This window comes from Pseudochaenichthys georgianus, chromosome 1, assembly GCF_902827115.2.
Source record: "Pseudochaenichthys georgianus chromosome 1, fPseGeo1.2, whole genome shotgun sequence".
NCBI lineage: Eukaryota > Metazoa > Chordata > Actinopteri > Perciformes > Channichthyidae > Pseudochaenichthys > Pseudochaenichthys georgianus.
In genome coordinates, this window is record NC_047503.1 from 42,291,376 (window position 1) to 42,311,770 (window position 20,395).

Sequence of the window (20,395 nt, forward strand, 5' to 3'; positions counted from 1 at the left end):
GAAAATTCAGGAAACTCCCCTGAGTATTTTATTAAATATCTGAACTTTGGAGGGGAGTTGGGGGACACACGACACATCAAATCACATCTACAGATCAAGACGAAGCGAATGGAAGTACTCTTAGCGTGTAAGAATGTTTGTGAAAAACGTGTGCAAAGTCTCTAAAAACGGAGCAGTGGCTGTGATGCTAGCTTTGCGGCTAGCGGTTAGCTGTTGTTGTTTGAAGTTGTTGCTATGGAAACAACATGACGGAGAAAAAATGTATATCTTCTACATATAATAACGAACAAAGTAAAGAATGAAGTGTAGGCTATGCCTGTTTGAAGTTGTTGCTATAGAAACAACATGACGGAGAAAAGTATAATCTTCAACATATAATAACGGACAAAGTAAATAATGAAGTGTCGGCTATGTTTAAATGTTCGGAATTTGACCATCATGGCCCTCTTGAGTTGCCGTAAAATATGACTGATGACGGATGCGACGGAAATACACCCGAACACATCTGGTACCCCGAACACATCTGGTACCTACACCGGCGCTGTTGTTATTAGCATCTGGTGCTAGCTGCTCTAACGGAAGAAGAAGATGTTTCTACAATGATGTGGAGGGAGAGTCCTCTCCAGTCAGACTGAGGCTGATAACTTCAGCTCAGTGAGGTAAAGGACTCCGAGTGTTGAGATAGTTCACTTTAGTCTAAGTTATCTCAGTGGATCTCAAACGTTTTGATCACAATTTATGTAAACACATATTTCCAAGGCACTCCTTTATAATTATTGGGATACAACAGGTTTGAAATCATTCTTCCAATGTATACTATAGGACAGTAAACCAGACATATCGTTTTAAACTGGAGAGTTAAAAAAATATGCATAAATAAAATAGTAAAATAAGATATGAATGAACAACAAACATAAAATACGTTACATGTATTTGTTATTGGCTATGGTAGGTTATTGGTTATGCTCACATACTTATTTAATTATTCAAATGTAAACCGATCTTTTTCATATGGGTGTTTAGAGTTGTACCCCCTAGATCTAGTCTCTAGTCATTCTGCTTAAAGTGCACCAGATTGAAGCATTTTGCTTTAACATGTTCAAACATTTCTTCCCGGTATGCCTGAGATGCAGATATGCTTGTTTTTCTCAACAAGAACTTAATCATTTTTTTTACCCTGCCCCTCAAAGAATCGGAATTGAGAACCGTTAAGAACCGGAATCGAAAAGTATAATCGGATTCGGAATCAGAATCGTGGAAGTTCAAACGATACCCAACCCTACTGATAATACAATTCTTTGGAGCAGGAACTTACGGATCACTCCAAGTTTCACCAGAATCCAAACGACAACGACAGCACAAGGAATTAGGACACAGGGGTGGACAGCTTCCCAGACATCTCAATCAATCAATCAATCAATGTTTATTTATATAGCCCAATATCACAAATGTTACATTTGTCTCAGTGGTCTTCACAGTGTGTACAGAATATCAGTATGACAATACGACACCCTCTGTCCTTAGACCCTCACATCGTACAAGGAAAAACTTCCAAAGAAAACCCAGTTTAAAGGGAAAAATGGGAGAAACCTCAGGGAGAGCAACAGAGGAGGGATCCCTCTCCCAGGACGGACAGACGTGCAATAGATGCCGTGTGTAAATTGAAAAGATAATACATTTGCAACATAGGTAGTCCAAATGTTTGGAAATGCATGTGTGTATAATAGGAAGATGAATCCACGAGGATATCCATCCAGGACCTATGATCCAGGACCACAGCCACGACTCAAGATCCAGCGCTCGCGATCCAGGACACAGGACCGCAGGATCATCCATGACTCCGGATCCCAGCGTATATAGACACCAAAAAGAAAGACATTTGGGGAAGCTGGGTTAATCGGAACATGAGTGTACACAGGTATAGACAGAGAGAAGGAAGAAGTAAGATGTCCCCCGACAAACTAAGCCTATATCAGCAAAACTAGGGGCTGAATCTAATCAGCCCTAACTATAAGCTTTATCAAAAAGGAAGGTCTTAAGCGCACTCTTAAAAACGGATAGGGTGTCTGCCGCCCGAACACAAACTGGAAGCTGATTCCACAAATGTGGAGCTTGATAAGAAAAGGCTCTGGCTCCCATTGTACTTTTAAAGATTCTAGGAACAACCAACAACCCTGCATTCTTGGAACGCAATGCCCTAGTAGGACAGTAGGGTATAATGAGTTCTTTAAGGTAAGATGGCGCCTGCCCATTAAGGGCTTTGTAGGCGAGAAGAAGAATTTTAAATTCTATCCTGTGTTCTATAGGGAGCCAGTGTAAGGCAGCCAGAACAGGAGTAATGTGGTCCCTTTTCCTAACTCTGGTTAGTACACGAGCCGCAGCATTTTGAATCAGCTGAAGCGACTTGATTGACTTCTTGGTACTCCCTGATAATAAAGAGTTACAATAATCCAGCCTAGAAGTAACAAATGCATGGACTAGTTTCTCTGCATCGTTTTGAGGCAAGATATGCCTGATTTTTGCAATGTTACGTAGATGGAAGTAGGCGGTCCTTGAAATTGATTTTATGTGGGCGTTAAAGGATAAATCCTGATCAAATATAACACCAAGATTCCTTACAGTCTCACTGGAGGCCAAATTAATGCCATCCATAGTTAGTATGTCTTTAGATAATTTGTTTCGTAGATTCTTCGGGCCAAGTACAATAACTTCAGTTTTGGTCGTGTTTAACATCAAAAAGTTTAAGGTCATCCACGTTTTTAAGTCCTTAAGGCAGTCTTGAATTTTATTTAGATGATTAATTTCATCAGGCTTGATTGATAAATATAGTTGAGTATCATCCGCATAACAATGAAAGTTTACAGAATGATTCCTTATAATATTGCCTAACGGAAGCATATATAATGTGAACAAAATAGGTCCGAGCACTGAGCCCTGTGGCACTCCATGGCTAACTTTGGTTTGCGTGGAAGATTCATCGTTAACACGTACAAACTGAGAGCGTTCAGATAGATAGGACCTAAACCAGCCTAAAGCAGTTCCCTGTATGCCAACTAAGTGCTCTAGTCTTTGCAATAGGATATCATGGTCGATAGTATCAAATGCAGCACTAAGATCGAGCAAAACAAGAATAGAGACAAGTCCCTTGTCTGAGGCTATTAGAATATCATTTGTGACTTTAACCAGAGCTGTCTCTGTGCTATGATGTGTTCTAAAGCCAGACTGAAAATCTTCAAATAAATCATTGTTTTTTAAGTAATCACACAACTGTTTTGCGACCGCTTTCTCAAGAATTTTTGAGAGGAACGGAAGATTAGAAATAGGTCTATAGTTGGCTAAAACCTCTGGATCGAGGTTGTGCTTTTTAAGAAGCGGTTTTATCACTGCTACTTTGAATGATTGTGGAACATAGCCTGATAATAAAGACATATTCATAATATTTAATAAAGAAGTGCTAATTAATGGAAAAACTTCCTTCAACAGCTTAGTTGGAATTGGGTCTAACATACACGTTGATGGTTTAGAAGAGAGAATCATTGAATGTAATTGTTCAAGGTTAATGGCTGAAAAGCATTCTAGTTTACTATCTAGTGTAATATTAGAACTTACGATTTCGGGAGCTGTTGATAACACTATACTGGTCGAAGGCAAGAGGTCATTAATTTTGTTTCTAAGAGTAACAATTTTATCGTTAAAAAAGCACATAAAATCATTACTACTGAGTGCTAAGGGAATAGAAGGCTCAATCGAGCTGTGGCTCTCTGTCAGCCTGGCTACAGTGCTGAAAAGAAATCTTGCATTATTCTTATTCTCATCTATTAATGAAGAGTAGTAGGCTGCTCTCGCTTTACGCAGTGCTTTCTTATATTCATTGAGAGTAATATGCCAAATTAAACGAGATTCTTCAAGTTTAGTGGAACGCCATATCCTTTCAAGTTGTCTAGACTTTTGCTTTATTTTGCGGGTTTCGGCATTATGCCATGGAGCTAATCTATGTTGTTTTATTTTCTTCTTTTTCAAAGGAGCAACAGAATCTAATTTTATTCGCAGCGCATCTATAGCACTATCAACAACATGATCAATTTGGGGTGGTGTACATTTTGTATAAGTTTCCTCCCCTACATGCAGACATGCTATCGAGTTAAGTATTGGTTGAATCTCTTCCTTAAATGTGGCTATAGCACTAACAGATAGGTTTCTGCTGCAAGAGCTTTTGACTAATGCTTTGTAGTCTAGTAACAGTACTTCAAAAGTTACTAAGAAATGGTCGGATAAAGCAGGATTATGCGGTTCGACTAATAGTTGCTCAATTTCAATACCATAAGTCAGAACAAGGTCGAGAGTGTGATTATAGCAGTGGGTTGGTTTATTTACACTCTGACAGAAACCAACAGAATCTAATATAGAGTTAAATGCAACAGTAAGGCTATTTTTATCATCGTCAACATGAATATTAAAGTCACCTACGATAATTACTTTGTCTGTTTTAAGAACCAAAGTTGATAAAAACTCAGAGAATTCTGATAAGAATTCTGAATAAGGACCTGGTGCACGATACACTGTAACAAATAAGATTGGCTGCAAAGTTTTCCAGGTCGGATGCGTAAGACTAAAAACGAGGCTTTCAAAAGAGGTATAATTACATTTTGGTTTAGTATTGATAAGTAAACTTGAGTCAAAGATTGCTGCAACTCCACCTCCTCGGCCCGTGCCTCGAGCAATATGAGTGTTGACATGGCTGGGTGGAGTGGCCTCATTTATGCTGACATATTCTTCATGTCTCAACCAAGTTTCAGTGAGACAGCATATATCAATATTATAATCTGATATTAAATCATTTACCAATATTGCTTTAGATGCTAGAGATCTTATGTTTAAGAGACCACATTTAATCTTCCTGTTTTGTTGCACTGTAGTAGTTGTTACATTTACTTTTATTAGGTTATTATGTATGACACCTCTATTAGGTTTTACCTTAAATTGTCCTTGGGCAGACACACACACCGCTAATATTGGGTATTTTATTGGGTTCGGGATTCCTATGGGTGACTGCCTAGGAGAGAGCGCAGAGAAGCGTGTAAGACTGCGACTCTGCCTCCTGGTCTCAACTCCAGTTTGTCATGGATTACGTCCACAAAGCCCTGAAATGTTTGCCGAAATGAGATCTGCACCTTTCAAAGTAGGGTGAATGCCGTCTCTCTTAATCAGACCAGGTTTTCCCCAGAAGGCTGTCCAATTATTTACGAAGCCCACATTGTTTGCTGGGCACCACCAAGACAACCAGCGCTGAAATGATGACATGCGGCTATACATGTCATCATTGATCAGATTGGGGAGGGGACCAGAGAAGATTACGGTGTCCGACATTGTTTTAGCATAACTACACACCGACTCCACATTAAGTTTTGTGCATTCTGATTGGCGTAAACGAACATCATTACCACCGACGTGAATAACAATCCTACTGTATTTACGTTTATCTTTAGCCAGCAGTTTAAGATGCGCCTCAATGTCGCACGCTCTGGCCCCCGGAATGCATGTGACTGTGGAGGCTTCGGTCTCTAAATTCACGTGTCTCATAATAGAGCTACCAATAACCAGAGTTGGCTTCTCAGCGGGTGTCTCGCTGAGTGGGGAATATCTGTTAGATACGTGAACGGGTTGGTGGGGACCTGCGGGTTTCGCGTTATGCCCCTTCTGAACAGTCACCCAGCCTCCCTGCTGCTCGGGAGTTGCCGGGGGACGGCTAAGAGGAGCTACATTTTGCCGGTCCGCACATGCTAACATGGGCTTTACTTTAACTGAGTTACTTTCTAAGATGCGGAGCCGGGCTTCTATGGCTATGATTCCCGCCTCCAACCTAACAACTATACTACATTTAACACATGTATCCTTACCAGTAAGGGAGGCCGGGAAGTAACCAAACATGAGACAGGAAGAGCAGGAAATAGCACCAGAAGGTGGGGAAAGAGCCATGGCTAGCTATCAAGCTAAAGTAGCTACCGTTAGCAAACCCGAAAAGAGTGTAGGCAACTGTGGAGTTACAGTCGCTAAGAGAAGGAGAGTTGTGAGTGCTTAAGCTGTAGTAACGTGTGATTACAACGTCAGGCAGTTGCCGTGATCAAGAGTTTTAAAACGATCGATTAAGTTTAAGTTAATAAGCTATCAGCAACAGAACAGGCACACGGGATACCCGGAGATGAAAACAACAACAACCGGAAGTTACAACGTGCAACGTGCTCACCGCAATAGGTTCCTCCTTGTGTTCCTCCATCTGCAGCTGAAAGATGAAAGAAGGGTAGAATCAGAGGTGGTTCAGTGTTTCAGCAAGTTTCCAAAAACTGATAATATTTTAGATTTTGATTTGATATACTTTATTTATCCCCGTTGGGAAATGGTTTCTCTGCATTTGACCCATCCTATTAGGAGCAGTGTGCTGCCATTTTGAACGGCGCCCGGGGAAATACAATTCTTTGGAGCAGGAACTTACGGATCACTCCAAGATTCTCCAGAATCCAAACGACAACAACGAGGGCAACGAGAGCAACGAGAGCAACAACAGCAGCAGGAATTAGGACACAGGGGCCGACAGTTTGCCAGACATTTGCAGCTGAAAGATGAAAGAAGGGCAGAATCAGAGGTGGTTCAGTTTTTCAGCAAGTTTCCCAAAACTGATAATACAATTCTTTAGAACTTACGGATCACTCTAAGTTCCACCAGAATCCAAACTACAGCAGCAACGACAGCAACGAGAGCAACGAGAGCAGTAGGAATTAGGACACCGAGGACATGGTTCCTCTTCTCTGCAGCTGAAAGTTGAAAGAAGGGCAGAATCAGAGGTGGTTCAGTTGTTCAGCAAGTTTCCCAAAACTGATAATACAATTCTTTGGAGCAGGAACTTACGGATCACTCCAAGTTTCACCAGAATCCAAACGCCAACGCTAGCAACGCCAGCAACGACAGCAGCAGGAATTAGGACACCGAGGACAGCTTCCCAGACATCTGTAGCTGAAAGTTGAAAGAAGGGCAGAATCAGTATGCCATAATCCCCTCTGTTTCAAAAGTGCTGATTCTCTGTCTGTTACTTTAGATGAAAATAAGGAGCCCCTCCCCACGCCCCTCTGTGAGACATTTGGTTAAAGGGCCCATGTCATGCTTTTCCGGTTATTACCCGTGCCCTTGTGTGTTATGAAGGTTTGTATCCATGTAAACGGTCTGCAGAGTCAAAACCCCTCAAAGTACAACCTGTAGCGAGTAAAACTCTAACACAGAAAATACCTCCCCAAAAGGCCTCGTTGGAGATTTCGAATTTTCCAATGTTTTCTTCATGGGTATCGCTACGTAGTAGGGGTGTAAGTGTAACGGTATCCGTATTCGTCGGTCACGGTTCGGCACATGCAGTCACACGACGAATACGCCTTTTTTTACGAGTGCACAAAAGGTCTGTCACTCAGGGCAATACCCATTATACTATATATAATCCAGGGGGCGGTATTGCGCCTAAAAGCTGTTTGCCAGCCGCCCTTAAACAACAAATGAAGAACAAGAAGAAACAACAACAAAACGAACAAAATACAAGAAGAAGAAAAGTTAGTATGGCGATTTCAGATAACACACAGGAGCTAGAACCTACCTGCTTCTTTTAAATAGGTGTGTGGGAACATTTCGGGTTCCCTGTGGACTACAATAACGATGAAGTGCGAGTGGTGGATCGGACGAGGACGGTGTGTCGGCGTTGTTCGACAGCGGGGCGGTATGCTAATGGTAACACAAGCCAAACCAGGCGTAGCCCGCGACAGCCAAACATGCTAAATCATATAGAGAGGCGAAGTCCCTCCCCTTCCGGTGGACCTCCATGGGACATTATTTCAGAAAAATTATGTATTGAAGTCAATGGAGAGAGAAAGATTATCTTTCGATCCCGTTTGAATTGTGCCACGAATTACACATATGATGTTTGTCAATTTAAAAGATAATTCTGCCAGTCAAAACAATTAAAATGTGTTGTAAAACTGTGAAGTAACACATATTTTTGTGTGAAACGCTGAATGAACTACATCTCCGGTCTAGCAGAACAACACACGTCACCAAGATGGCCGTCACTACTGTCTTGTCAAAAAAGGGATTGACTACCCTCACTATCACCACAATGAAACATGTCCAGAAGAATGTCATGCAAAGCTGCCTGCCTTTGATTCTCTCTGAACTCTCTGCCTGGTCTTTTTAATGTTTAATGTCAACCATTTGTGCAGATAGCATGAAGTACAAAAGTTAGCCGATGCTAATGTAGCGTTAGCATTTCTCCCCCGGGCTTAAGTGGTGTATTATAGAATGATCACACCGGTGACAGTACTCTTCAAAGGATTCACGAAATATGACTACTACTCTTACTGTTTAACATTTTGGGTTACTTGATGTTACTTGATGTTAAGGCTACTAAAAATGACAAGGCTGACTGTAATGCTAACTAACGTGCTTGCTACAAGCTAGGTAGCTAACTTAATCCAGCCACTCCTGGTCCTTTCATCAGACGGGAAGCGAAAGAACGAGCAAGACCCATTGCTGGTATGATAACAACCTGGTACTAAGCACACAGGCATCGTGTTAAAGTTATCTTATCTGAGCTATCTCTTATTTGGTGATGAAAAACAATTGTGACATCACTTACGCGACTCTAGGATTTGTAGTCTTTCTAGTTGCGTATTTTTCATATACGTATTTTTATATTTCAACAGTTTTACGACAAACTGTGACTTTTTTGACACGGAAATGATTTTTTTAAGATTGACAAACATCATATGTGTAATTCATGGCACAATTCAAACAGGATCTAAAGATACGTTTTCTCTCTTCATTGACTTCAATACATAATTTTTCCGAAATAAGGTCCCATGGACCGGAAGTAGATGGGCGTGACTTTGCCACTCTATCAGAAGGCATCACCCAGATTTGCCAATCACCGGAGCCCGGCGAAAGACAACAGCAGTTCAACAGCTGATCCCCGCTGTTTTCAAGAAGCCAATAGACATGAAAGCCGAGACCAAAATAAATAACGGAAGCTATTGGCATATATATTTCAACGGCTATGCGCTCTTGAAACACTATTATTTATGATGTAATATTTTTAAGACATTCTTTTTTGTTTGACATTAGCCATTATAGATAATATGGAGTTCCTTGTTTTTAAACTGAAACTTGCACTACTGTTCAAAAATAAATAACAACAAACCTGGAATTATACATTAGCGCCTTTTTTGTTGCTTTTTCTTGTTGTACCGAACCGTGACCCCCAAACCGAGGTACTGAACCGTGAACCGCTACACCCCTATCACGTAGGGATACCCAGTAGCCACGCCCAGAGCTATGACGCACCCTCTGCCACCCTTTCACGAAACAAAGCTTCCCAAACCTTTTAGCGATTCATGCCGGATATGTACAGCGCAGGGCAGTGGTTTTCAAAGTGTGGGAAGGTGAGCCTCCCCTCAGAGAACATAAGAACAGCCGCGCCCCCCTCCCAATTATTATTGCTATTGCTATTATTATTATTGTTGTTGTTGCTATAATGCAGGGGTATTTAATTGCATTTCAAAGAGGTCCAGTAAGAGAACACGTCATTAAATGCTCTGTTTTCGCCGTCTATCTTTCTCTTTTTGAGCACGCCATTTGAAATGACTCCGACTGTTTCTCTCTTCTCGTCTCTGTGTGTGTTTGAATCTATCGTGCTGAGTCCAACAACCGCACAATCTGTCTGTCCAACACATGTCCTGCAACCAGAGTTGGGTGTAACGCGTTACAAAGTCATTATTTTGAGTTTGTCCGAAGAATAGACAGGAATGTGACGGTGAGGTGCAAACTGTGTCCAGGCCAGAAGCTGTTATCCACTGCTGTAAACACCACGTCAAGCCTCAACACACACCTGCAAAGAACACATGCTAAGCTGAAGCTAATAGCTAAAGACCTCCGAACCCAGAGTGAGGATGTTGTGAGTGCGCCACCGCCGACTCCGAAGCAGCAACAATTAGAATTTGGAGGACCGGTAACCAAAGCAGAGATGGACAGGCTTGTAGCATCCTTCATAGAGGAAATGTTGCCCATTTGCACAGTGGAATCACCATCGTTCAGAGACATACTGCGCACAATACAGATAGCAGGAGACAGAGGACAGCCATTGGAAAACATTCAGGATCTGGATCAGTCTTATGCGACAATGGAAACTGAACTAAAGAGAACATTTGAAACTTTAGCAGTCTGCGTGATCTGCCTGCAGGGAGGGGCGGGCCGGCCCTGCGAGTAAAGTAACGAGTTACTTTATGTAGAGAGTAACGAAGTAGTATAATATATTACTTTTTTAGTAACGACCCCATCTCTGCCTGCAACACACATGCTGCAGCTGCTCACTGTTTGTAAAAGTAAATAAATAGTATTTTCATTTCAATAATGTGCTTTCTATACCCTGCTTCATAAACAATACTGACATCCCTGCTCCTCCGAGTCTGGGGGTCCGGGGATGTGAGGACAGCGCGAGGACACAGACAGGGAGGCTGCTTCACTTCATAAAGGAAATGGCATCAATATTAACAACACAGGAGCTAAAACGCTTAATAACCTTCATTACGTGTTAGAGAAAGAACATAAGAAAGGTTGACAAAGATGAGGCGTTTAAACGGGCAGCGGATCCGCTGTGTGTAGAAAGAGAGAGAGAGAGAGAGAGAGAGAGAGAGAGAGAGAGAGAGAGAGAGGCTGAGCTGCACCGTGCAGCGATCAGCTGATACGGAGCATAGAGAGAGAGAGCTGCGGTCCGCGGGGCTCGGCTCACTAACATGTCCGTGCGGAACAATACCCCTACCCATAGATCCGTGGGTGAATAATGTCAATCACCACAGTATCTACCACGACAGTTTAAATGGGTAAACGTTTTTCGGACTACTACGTTGGGATCGCGGAGAAATGCTCTCCGCAGCGCAGACCCATGCTCACAGCGTTATAAACCTTTTTCTTACTCAATATCAAGCCACACTTATTGTTTTTACTTCAGCTGTGAGTGTGTGTGTGCTCGGGATGAGTTTCTGTTGAACTGTTGTGGGAAACTCAGTCAGTGTCATGTGAACTACAATCAGGGGCGCCGCCTGGGATTTTGGGCCCCATGAAAATATATCACATGGGGCCCACCACCAGGCACAGGCCACTTTGTTTATAAATTACCTCGAGGGCCGTACCAAATGGTCTAGCGGTCCGTATACGGCCCGGGGGCCGGAGGTTCCCCACCCCTGCTTTAATATAATAACATTAGTATTAATATCATAACCAAAATGTCGATGATTAACATTTTGTTTACCTAATACAGACTGATCACTCAACGCTTCTAACTGTCCATCATCCAAATAGACTAAAAGCAGTTTTTTGTTTTATGTAGATCATTGGCTGTGTGGGAAAATACTGTGTTTGAAATGTATAATTTAAATTAGATGTTAGCTTTTTGTTTTGATATATATATATTAGGGCTGTCAAGTTAACGCGTTAATAACGCGTTAACGCAAAAAATAATTAACGCCACTAATTATTTTAACGCGATTAACGCATGTGTATTTTTTTTCCTCGGCCGCCCCGTAGATTCAGAGCGCATCGAGTTTAAAATACCATCTACAAGCTGATGCTGACAGCCCCGCTCCTGCCGCCCGCTTGTGGCAGACCACACTTCCACGCTCACCGGCAGGCACCGACTGGCCATCGGGAGGACCGGGAGGGTGTGTGTTTGTGTGGCCCGAGCGAGCGAGAGAGAGACCTTACGTGCATTACCGTACCGCAGTGTGAACGCGGCTATTGTTGTTGTTAGCATCTGGTGCTAGCTAGCTGCGCTAACGGATATAAGGAGCTGTTTAAATGATAACAGAGGAGCGCTCCATCCACACAACTGCGCCGAGCACTTGACTTGATGCAGGAAGCAGACAGCGGGACATTGGAGGAGAAGTCAGCACACTCATGATTGCAGCAACATGATTGCAGCGTCCAGGCAGCTCCCGTTCGAGCATATGCCTTGAGTTGACACACACACACACACACACACACACACACACACACACACACACACACACACACACACACACACACACACACACACACACACACACACACACACACACACACACACACACACACACACACACACACACACACACACCATTTGTATTGTATGAGAGAGGTTCCAGGTTGTTGTGTTTAATATTCATGAGAATATTTGTCATTGTTCAAATGATAATCAACATTAGCATAAAGCATATTTGTCCACTCATATGTTGATAAGAGTATTAAAAACTTGAAAAATATTCCTCTAAGGTACATTTAGAACAGATAAAAAATGTGCGATTAATTTGCGATTAACTATGGACAATCATGCGATTAATCGCGATTAAATATTTTAATCGACTGACAGCCCTAATATATATATATATTTTTGTATTCCAGTCTCCCTTCAGATATGTTAAGCGGCATGTCATTCAACACAATGCTGCTCACCTCCTACAGTTGGGAGAAAAGCTGGTTCAGGTTCAGCCTTAAAAAAAAGTACATTTAAAAATACACGTGTTTCTTATTGACCTTTCTCACCAGCAGAGGCCGCTGAGCATCGATCTGACCTCAGTTTTAAACTTATTAGACTAAACTCAGCTTAGAGGAAAGTATGAGCCTATCTCTGCTCTAACAGCTCTCAGGTGTTATCTTTTATATTTGTAACTACAATCTGCTCCTTGAATAGCAATTACACAGAGAAAGTAACTTGGTAGCATACATTTCCTTAACTACTGTGCAACACTTCCAATATATATTGTACTGTATATGTATACAGTCTATGGTAGCCTACTTTACCTGAGTACTTCTGCTACTCTACCAGTCCACTTCATAAATAATTCCTCATCCATGTCGAATAGTAGCGCAGTTAAAGTGGGAAATGACTGTACCTGTACTTCATGAACGGTACATATTATATAGTTGGTGTCAGTAAATGTATAATAAGATATCCTCTGTCGGTCGGTCGGAGCCTCTGTCGGTCGGTCGGAGCCTCTGTCGGTCGGTCGGAGCCTCTCTCTGTCGGTCGGTCGGAGCCTCTGTCGGTCGGAGCCTCTGTCGGTCGGTCGGAGCCTCTGTCGGTCGGTCGGAGCCTCTCTCTGTCGGTCGGTCGGAGCCTCTCTCTGTCGGTCGGAGCCTCTCTCTGTCGGTCGGTCGGAGCCTCTGTCGGTCGGTCGGAGCCTCTCTCTGTCGGTCGGTCGGAGCCTCTCTCTGTCGGTCGGTCGGAGCCTCTGTCTGTCGGTCGGAGCCTCTGTCTGTCGGTCGGAGCCTCTCTCTGTCGGTCAGAGCCTCTGTCGGTCGGTCAGAGCCTCTCTCTGTCGGTCGGTCAGAGCCTCTGTCGGTCGGTCGGTCGGAGCCTCTGTCTGTCGGTCGGAGCCTCTGTCGGTCGGAGCCTCTGTCGGTCGGAGCCTCTCTCTGTCGGTCGGAGCCTCTCTCTGTCGGTCGGAGCCTCTCTCTGTTGGTCGGAGCCTCTGTCGGTCGGAGCCTCTCTCTGTCGGTCGGAGCCTCTCTCTGTCGGTCGGAGCCTCTCTCTGTCGGTCGGAGCCTCTCTCTGTCGGTCGGAGCCTCTGTCGGTCGGAGCCTCTCTCTGTTGGTCGGAGCCTCTGTCGGTCGGTCAGAGCCTCTCTCTGTCGGTCGGTCAGAGCCTCTGTCGGTCGTCGGAGCCTCTGTCGGTCGGTCGGAGCCTCTCTCTGTCGGTCGGAGCCTCTGTCGGTCGGTCGGAGCCTCTCTCTGTCGGTCGGAGCCTCGTCGGTCGGTCGGAGCTCTCTCTGTCGGTCGGAGCCTCTGTCCGGTCGGAGCCTCTGTCGGCGGTCGGAGCCTCTGTCGGTCGGTCGGAGCCTCTGTCTGTCGGTCGGAGCCTCTCTCTGTCGGTCAGAGCCTCTGTCGGTCGGTCGGTCGGAGCCTCTGTCTGTCGGTCGGAGCCTCTCTCTGTCGGTCGGAGCCTCTCTCTGTCGGTCGGAGCCTCTCTCTGTCGGTCGGAGCCTCTCTCTGTCGGTCGGAGCCTCTGTCGGTCGGAGCCTCTCTCTGTTGGTCGGAGCCTCTGTCGGTCGGTCAGAGCCTCTCTCTGTCGGTCGGTCAGAGCCTCTGTCGGTCGGTCAGAGCCTCTGTCGGTCGGTCGTTCGGAGCCTCTGTCGGTCGGTCGGAGCCTCTGTCGGTCGGTCGGAGCCTCTCTCTGTCGGTCGGAGCCTCTGTCGGTCGGTCGGAGCCTCTGTCGGTCGGTCGGAGCCTCTGTCGGAGCCTCTCTCTGTCGGTCGGAGCCTCTGTCGGTCGGTCAGAGCCTCTCTCTGTCGGTCGGTCAGAGCCTCTGTCGGTCGGTCGGTCGGAGCCTCTGTCGGTCGGTCGGAGCCTCTCTCTGTCGGTCGGTCGAAGCCTCTGTCGGTCGGAGCCTCTCCTTCGGTCGGTCGGAGCCTCTGTCGGTCGGTCGGAGCCTCTCTCTGTCGGTCGGAGCCTCTGTCGGTCGGTCGGTCGGTCGGAGCCTCTCTCTGTCGGTCGGTCGGTCGGAGCCTCTCTCTGTCGGTCGGTCGGAGCCTCTGTCGGTCGGAGCCTCTGTCTGTCGGTCGGTCGGTCGGTCGGAGCCTCTCTCTGTCGGTCGGTCGGAGCCTCTGTCGGTCGGTCGGAGCCTCTGTCGGTCGGAGCTCTCTCTGTCGGTCGGAGCCTCTCTCTGTCTCTCTGTCGGTCGGAGCCTCTCTCTGTCTCTCTGTCGGTCGGAGCCTCTCTCTGTCGGTCGGAGCCTCTGTCTGTCGGTCGGAGCCTCTGTCTGTCGGTCGGAGCCTCTCTCAGTCGGTCGGAGCCTCTGTCGGTCGGTCGGAGCCTCTGTCGGTCTGAGCCTCTGTCTGTCGGTCGGAGCCTCTGTCGGTCGGAGCCTCTGTCGGTCGGTCGGAGCCTCTGTCTGTCGGTCTGAGCCTCTGTCTGTCGGTCGGAGCCTCTGTCGGTCGGTCGGAGCCTCTGTCTGTCGGAGCCTCTGTCGGTCGGTCGGAGCCTCTGTCGGTCGGTCGGAGCCTCTGTCGGTCGGTCGGAGCCTCTGTCGGTCGGTCGGAGCCTCTGTCTGTCGGTCGGAGCCTCTGTCGGTCGGTCGGAGCCTCTGTCGGTCTGAGCCTCTGTCTGTCGGTCGGAGCCTCTGTCGGTCGGAGCCTCTGTCGGTCGGTCGGAGCCTCTGTCTGTCGGTCTGAGCCTCTGTCTGTCGGTCGGAGCCTCTGTCGGTCGGTCGGAGCCTCTGTCGGTCGGAGCCTCTGTCGGTCGGTCGGAGCCTCTGTCGGTCGGTCGGAGCCTCTGTCGGTCGGTCGGAGCCTCTGTCGGTCGGTCGGAGCCTCTGTCTGTCGGTCGGAGCCTCTGTCGGTCGGTCGGAGCCTCTGTCGGTCGGTCGGAACCTCTGTCGGTCGGTCGGAGCCTCTCTCAGTCGGTCGGAGCCTCTGTCTGTCGGTCGGAGCCTCTCTCTGTCGGTCGGTCGGAGCCTCTCTCTGTCGGTCGGAGCCTTTGTCTGTCGGTCGGAGCCTTTGTCGGTCGGTCGGAGCCTCTCTCTGTCTGTCGGTCCTCTCTCTCTCTCTGCTGTCTGAGGGCCGGTCGGTCCTTTAGGCTCCGCCTCCTTGCTGTGGTCTGCATACAGACTCTATTGGAAATCAAAGAGTATTTAAAGAGATAGCATTTGGAGAAGCTTCAGTCTGACTTGGGCTGCACTCTGTGGACACCTGCTGTAACCGCACCTCCCTCACACAGCTCTGAGCAGAGGAGGCGGATCCCTCTCTCAAGGCTCTGGAAGAATAGTGTTACCGAGAGAGCACTTGTAATGAGCACAGGATCCAGACGAAGAAGGCTGGAGATGGCAGCTCATACTTTGCGCATGTTCTTACTTATTGTCCACCTTCCTCTCGTGGGAGGCCTAGCTGTCGATACGATATCAGGAGATCCAGTTCAGTTTCCAGAGACTGAACAGTGCAGGGAGAGAGGAGCCACACTTCAGCACACTTGGACAGGTGGAAGCAGTCAGACTGTGGCTCCTCTGGAGGACGCCTGGAAGCCGGCAGCAGGTTACAAAGACCGGATGAGTCCAAACGAGTCCGTGGTCTCAAACAGGAGCAGCATCAACGACCAGGGACTGCACGGGTTAGCCTGCGGCTCGGAGCAGGAGAAGCGTGTCCATCTGAATGTCATCACATCCTGGGAGAAAGCAGTGCCGGAGGGACAGGCTGCTGGATCTGCTTTCCACTGCTTTCCTGCAGGAGGACTCGGGAGGTGCAGAGTGGAGAGGAACACACAGCTTGTGGTGGAGCTGGACCTCTCCTCCGGAAGCACCTCACCGGGCTCAGGGTGTGAGAGCAGAACATCTGCAGCCCCTCACTGGAGGTCCGATGGAGACCTGACTCTGACCCTGCAGGGGGTGAAGCCCGAGGACCGAGGAGACGACTTTCTGCATGTCTCACCCGGTGGAGGAAGACCTCTGCCAGAAGAGGAGAGGCAGCCCATCACAGACCCTCGTGCTCCAGGAGAGAAAGGACACGCTTCATCAGCTTAACATTCATCTACAATGTGTGTTACGGCCCGTCTACACTACAGCGTCGAAAGCTCCAAGCAGCTCCAAGCTGCCCATTCACTTTCAATGGGGTGACGTCACGTAGCCGCGCTTTTTCGCCGAACTGAATTGTGGGTAGCAGAGCGAGGCGTCTCAGGCGACCCAGGCGACCAGAAGTTGAAAAATGTTCAACTTCTGGTCGCCTGGACGCCGGAGTAGCCAGCGCCAGCCAATCAAATCCCGTTTCCCAAAATCTGACAGCTGAAGCTGTAGCCAATCAAACCGCGTCTAAGCTGGGAGAGATATCCCGCCGTTCATTTCTATATTTCAAAAAAAGTCGGAGGATAAACTAACTATCACCGTAGCGAATCACCCGGTTTTGTACGACAGTTTCCCTCTTCACCTCCCGGGATACAAACCGGAGGAACCAGGCATGGAGGGAGGTGGCAGAGACAGTGGGGGAAACTGGTAGGTTTTCGCCTGTTTGGGGAGTTTATATATATATTGCTCGCATAAAATCCCCGGGGGTTTTTGCTTTGTATGTCGGGGGCGGGAGATTCATGTGATTGGTTGTTGGCCGTGTTGCTTGAATAAAATCCCCAAGCTCCAGACACGCCCAGCTCCAAGCTATTTTTGGAGCTGTAGTGTGGACGCTCCGTTATTGTCGCTGCACTTCCCCTTCGATGCAGCGCTTCCCCTCTCTGGGGAATAAGGGGTTCTTAATCTGATCTGTTGCCAATCAAATAATCAAATGTATTTGTGTTGTGTTTGTGTGCTGGACTGGAGGTGAATATATTCCCTCCAAAACATTTACAAATAAATCAAATATTTAAAATTGAAAAGCTGCGTCTCGAAATAAATACACAATATATTTCAAAAAGTATGATAATATAAATGGAGGGAAACTAAATATAAGCACAGCTCACCAGACGGTAACACCTCTCTGATAAAGTGCGGGAAGCTGTTTTCACGCAGGGTTTGGGCCCACAGCGAGCACGTGTTGACTGGTGGAAGCAGTGTGTGGCTCAAAGGGCCTTCATAGCTGCTAGGACTGCACAGTCTCGCGGTGTGAGGCTCGGTGTTAGAGTCGGTGCAGGGGACTCAGGTTTTAAGCATTAATTGTTCAGCTGAGTTTGAAAAACTGACGAAACAAACTGCGAGCTCTCAAAAGAGAGGGAGAGATATCACAGCGCGAGCTGCTGCTGTGGGGGGGGCCGTTCGAGTCGGCCGCGCGCCTGACTTTACTCACAGGATTGTTTGAGCTGAGAGAGAGACGGACGAATCCTCGAGCTCCCGTACGAGAGAGGGGGATGAGGCACTCATGTTCTCCTTTGCTGATCAGACACACACACAGAGAGAGAGAGAGAGGCGGACACATTATGTGTTCAGCTGTGAGAGAGAGCTCGTGCCCGACAGCCCCGTGAACACCGAAGCAGCCAACGAGGAGGAGGGAGGAGCTATCCCTCCGAGAGCCGAGCAGGCTCTGTGTTGTGTCAAAACACCGGGTTACATCCGGGGTTTTTAGACACCGGGGCCCTTTCTCATTTCATCAAATCCCCCTCCTCGACTCCTCGACTCCTCTGTCCTCCGGTAGTGACCCGGAAATGAATTTCAGCGCGCCATGTTGAAGGACATCTAATTTCTCTAAATGCATTTCGAGGACCGAGCATCAAGCATCGAGGAGGCTCTCTGGAGGAGCTATAACCGAGGATACACTGATGGCTCCTCCACGGCTGCTTCGTGGATGCATTTCCGGCAACAGAGATGTTTCAAAGACTCGTGACGCACGGCCGGACTTATCTCAGCCAATGACAGCTCTGCATGCACCCCCTGGATATTATTTTATTAACTGCTTTCATCGCGACGCAATGTTTACAGTGAGAACAGATGTGAGGTCCGTGCAGAAAGCAGCGCAGTGTGTATAATATATATCACTCAGTAGAACAGGCCTACTCTTTTTGCTTTAGTTTAGTAGATATCTACAAACAAAGAGTCGATATTTTTCTAAAACCATTTAGTGCTTCACAATAAAATACACCACGGCTGTGTCCTGTTTTAGGAGCTGTATATGCGTGTGTGTGTGTGTGTGTGTGCGCGTGTGGTACAGTGTGTAGGTGTGTGTGGTACAGTGTGTGCGTCGATGCAGCGGACAGACAGGTGTCAGTTGGTTTGGTGTCCTCTGCTTACTTTTAATACTTGTAAATAAAACTTTTGGCCCGTAATTTATTTTCCACATTGTAGCGACCAGAGAGGGGGGGGGGGATATTATTATGAGAGTGCTCTGCTTGATTCTGAAATTGTATATATTTATATAAATATATACATATATATATGTGTGTGCGTGTCCGCATCTGTAGCCTGTTATTGTCTCATTATGCCGCACTGTGAATGAATTAAAGTAAATATATAAGTGGTCATGAACACATCTGTCCATCAGACAGAGGCTGCTGTGCCTCCTGTCATCATTAATGGACGTCTCTTTAAAATGACCACCCAGAGGAGAGGAGTTCTCATTTCTCTAACCGCCTGCTGCTTCCCCTCCTCTCTCCTCGGTTCCCCTCCTCGGCTCCTCCGCTCGCATCTCCTGTGGGCGGGAAGTATCGAGGATAGGAGTCGAGGAGGGGAGTTCGAGAAATGAGAAAGGGCCCCGCTCTCACTCCCAGCAGACTCTCTCCCTCGTAAAAAAACCTCTGGATCTAAGCCGGTGCTTTGAGAGGGACATCATATGGCAGTTTAAATATGCTTTTTGCACAACACATGTATGGACATTTCACCTTTCTAAATTATTATTTTATTTATTATATTGGTTTTAAATAATAATAAACTATATAACTCTCAGGAGCTCGTGTCTGAGTCTGTGGCTGCTTCCGCCTCTCTCTCTTTCGGCAGCTCGAAGAATCGCCCGTCTCTCTCACAGCTCAAACAATCCTGTGCGTAAAGTCAGGCGCGAGCCAACTCGAACGAGCCTCCCCACAGCAGCGGCTCGCGCTGTGATATCTCTCCCTGTCGAAGCTCCCACTCAATCCCTCTCATATGGAGCTCGTCGCTACTTTCGCCGTTGGCTTCTCCAGTCTCACTCAGATCAAGATCCCTCCGCGTACAATCTGAACCTGATCTGAACACACCAAAGATAAAGTGGAACTCGGTCAGTTTGTCGTGTTTGAGCTGTTAAAGTTCACGGACTCGAGTGATTCTGTCTCATAATCCTCCCGTTGAGCCTCACGAAGACCTTTTTCAAAATGTGCTGAAGTCTCCTCTCTTCTTTCAGGCTGTTTCCGTGTTTGCCTCTAACGTAACATCACACGCTCTCCTGCTCGGCTCTCGCTGCGTTAACTTCCTCCTCACTGGCTGCTTCCAACTTCGCGGAGCCGGCTGTCGGGCACGAGCTCTCTCTCTATGAAATGTGGGCACATGTTTTGTGGTTTCTGAATTAGAACACCAATAAAATGTGTATGTTTAATGAAGACTCTCCTCTTTGTATGTACTGTATATATTTCCCTTTGTACAATGTATTGGTATGTACTGTACATTTCATGTTTAGTATTTGATGTGTATTGTAATGTTTAAAAAATAATAAATACGTTAATTAATTAATTAATCTTACCACCAGACACAACATGAACAAAGGAATGACACACATCAGGACAGTAACTCCAACTTCAGTATTTTAGCTGCAGAAACCTCTACTCGTGTTGTCAAATGAGAAACAGCAACATCTTCCATAAAACTGGTGATTTGAATAATAATTACTACCACTGCACAAACAGTGAGGAATGATATGCCTACAATTCATGAGTTTAATGTATCCTGTGTTAAAACTATCTCTCT

The 20,395-nt window shown here is 46.6% G+C and overlaps 1 protein-coding gene across 2 annotated transcripts in view; it reads right to left on the reverse strand.

The window, feature by feature from the left end:
- LOC117449934 (interferon-induced, double-stranded RNA-activated protein kinase-like) overlaps positions 1–20,395 on the reverse strand; it is a 94,970-nt gene that overhangs the window by 59,571 nt on the left and 15,004 nt on the right. The gene's annotated exons all lie outside the window — the stretch shown is intronic.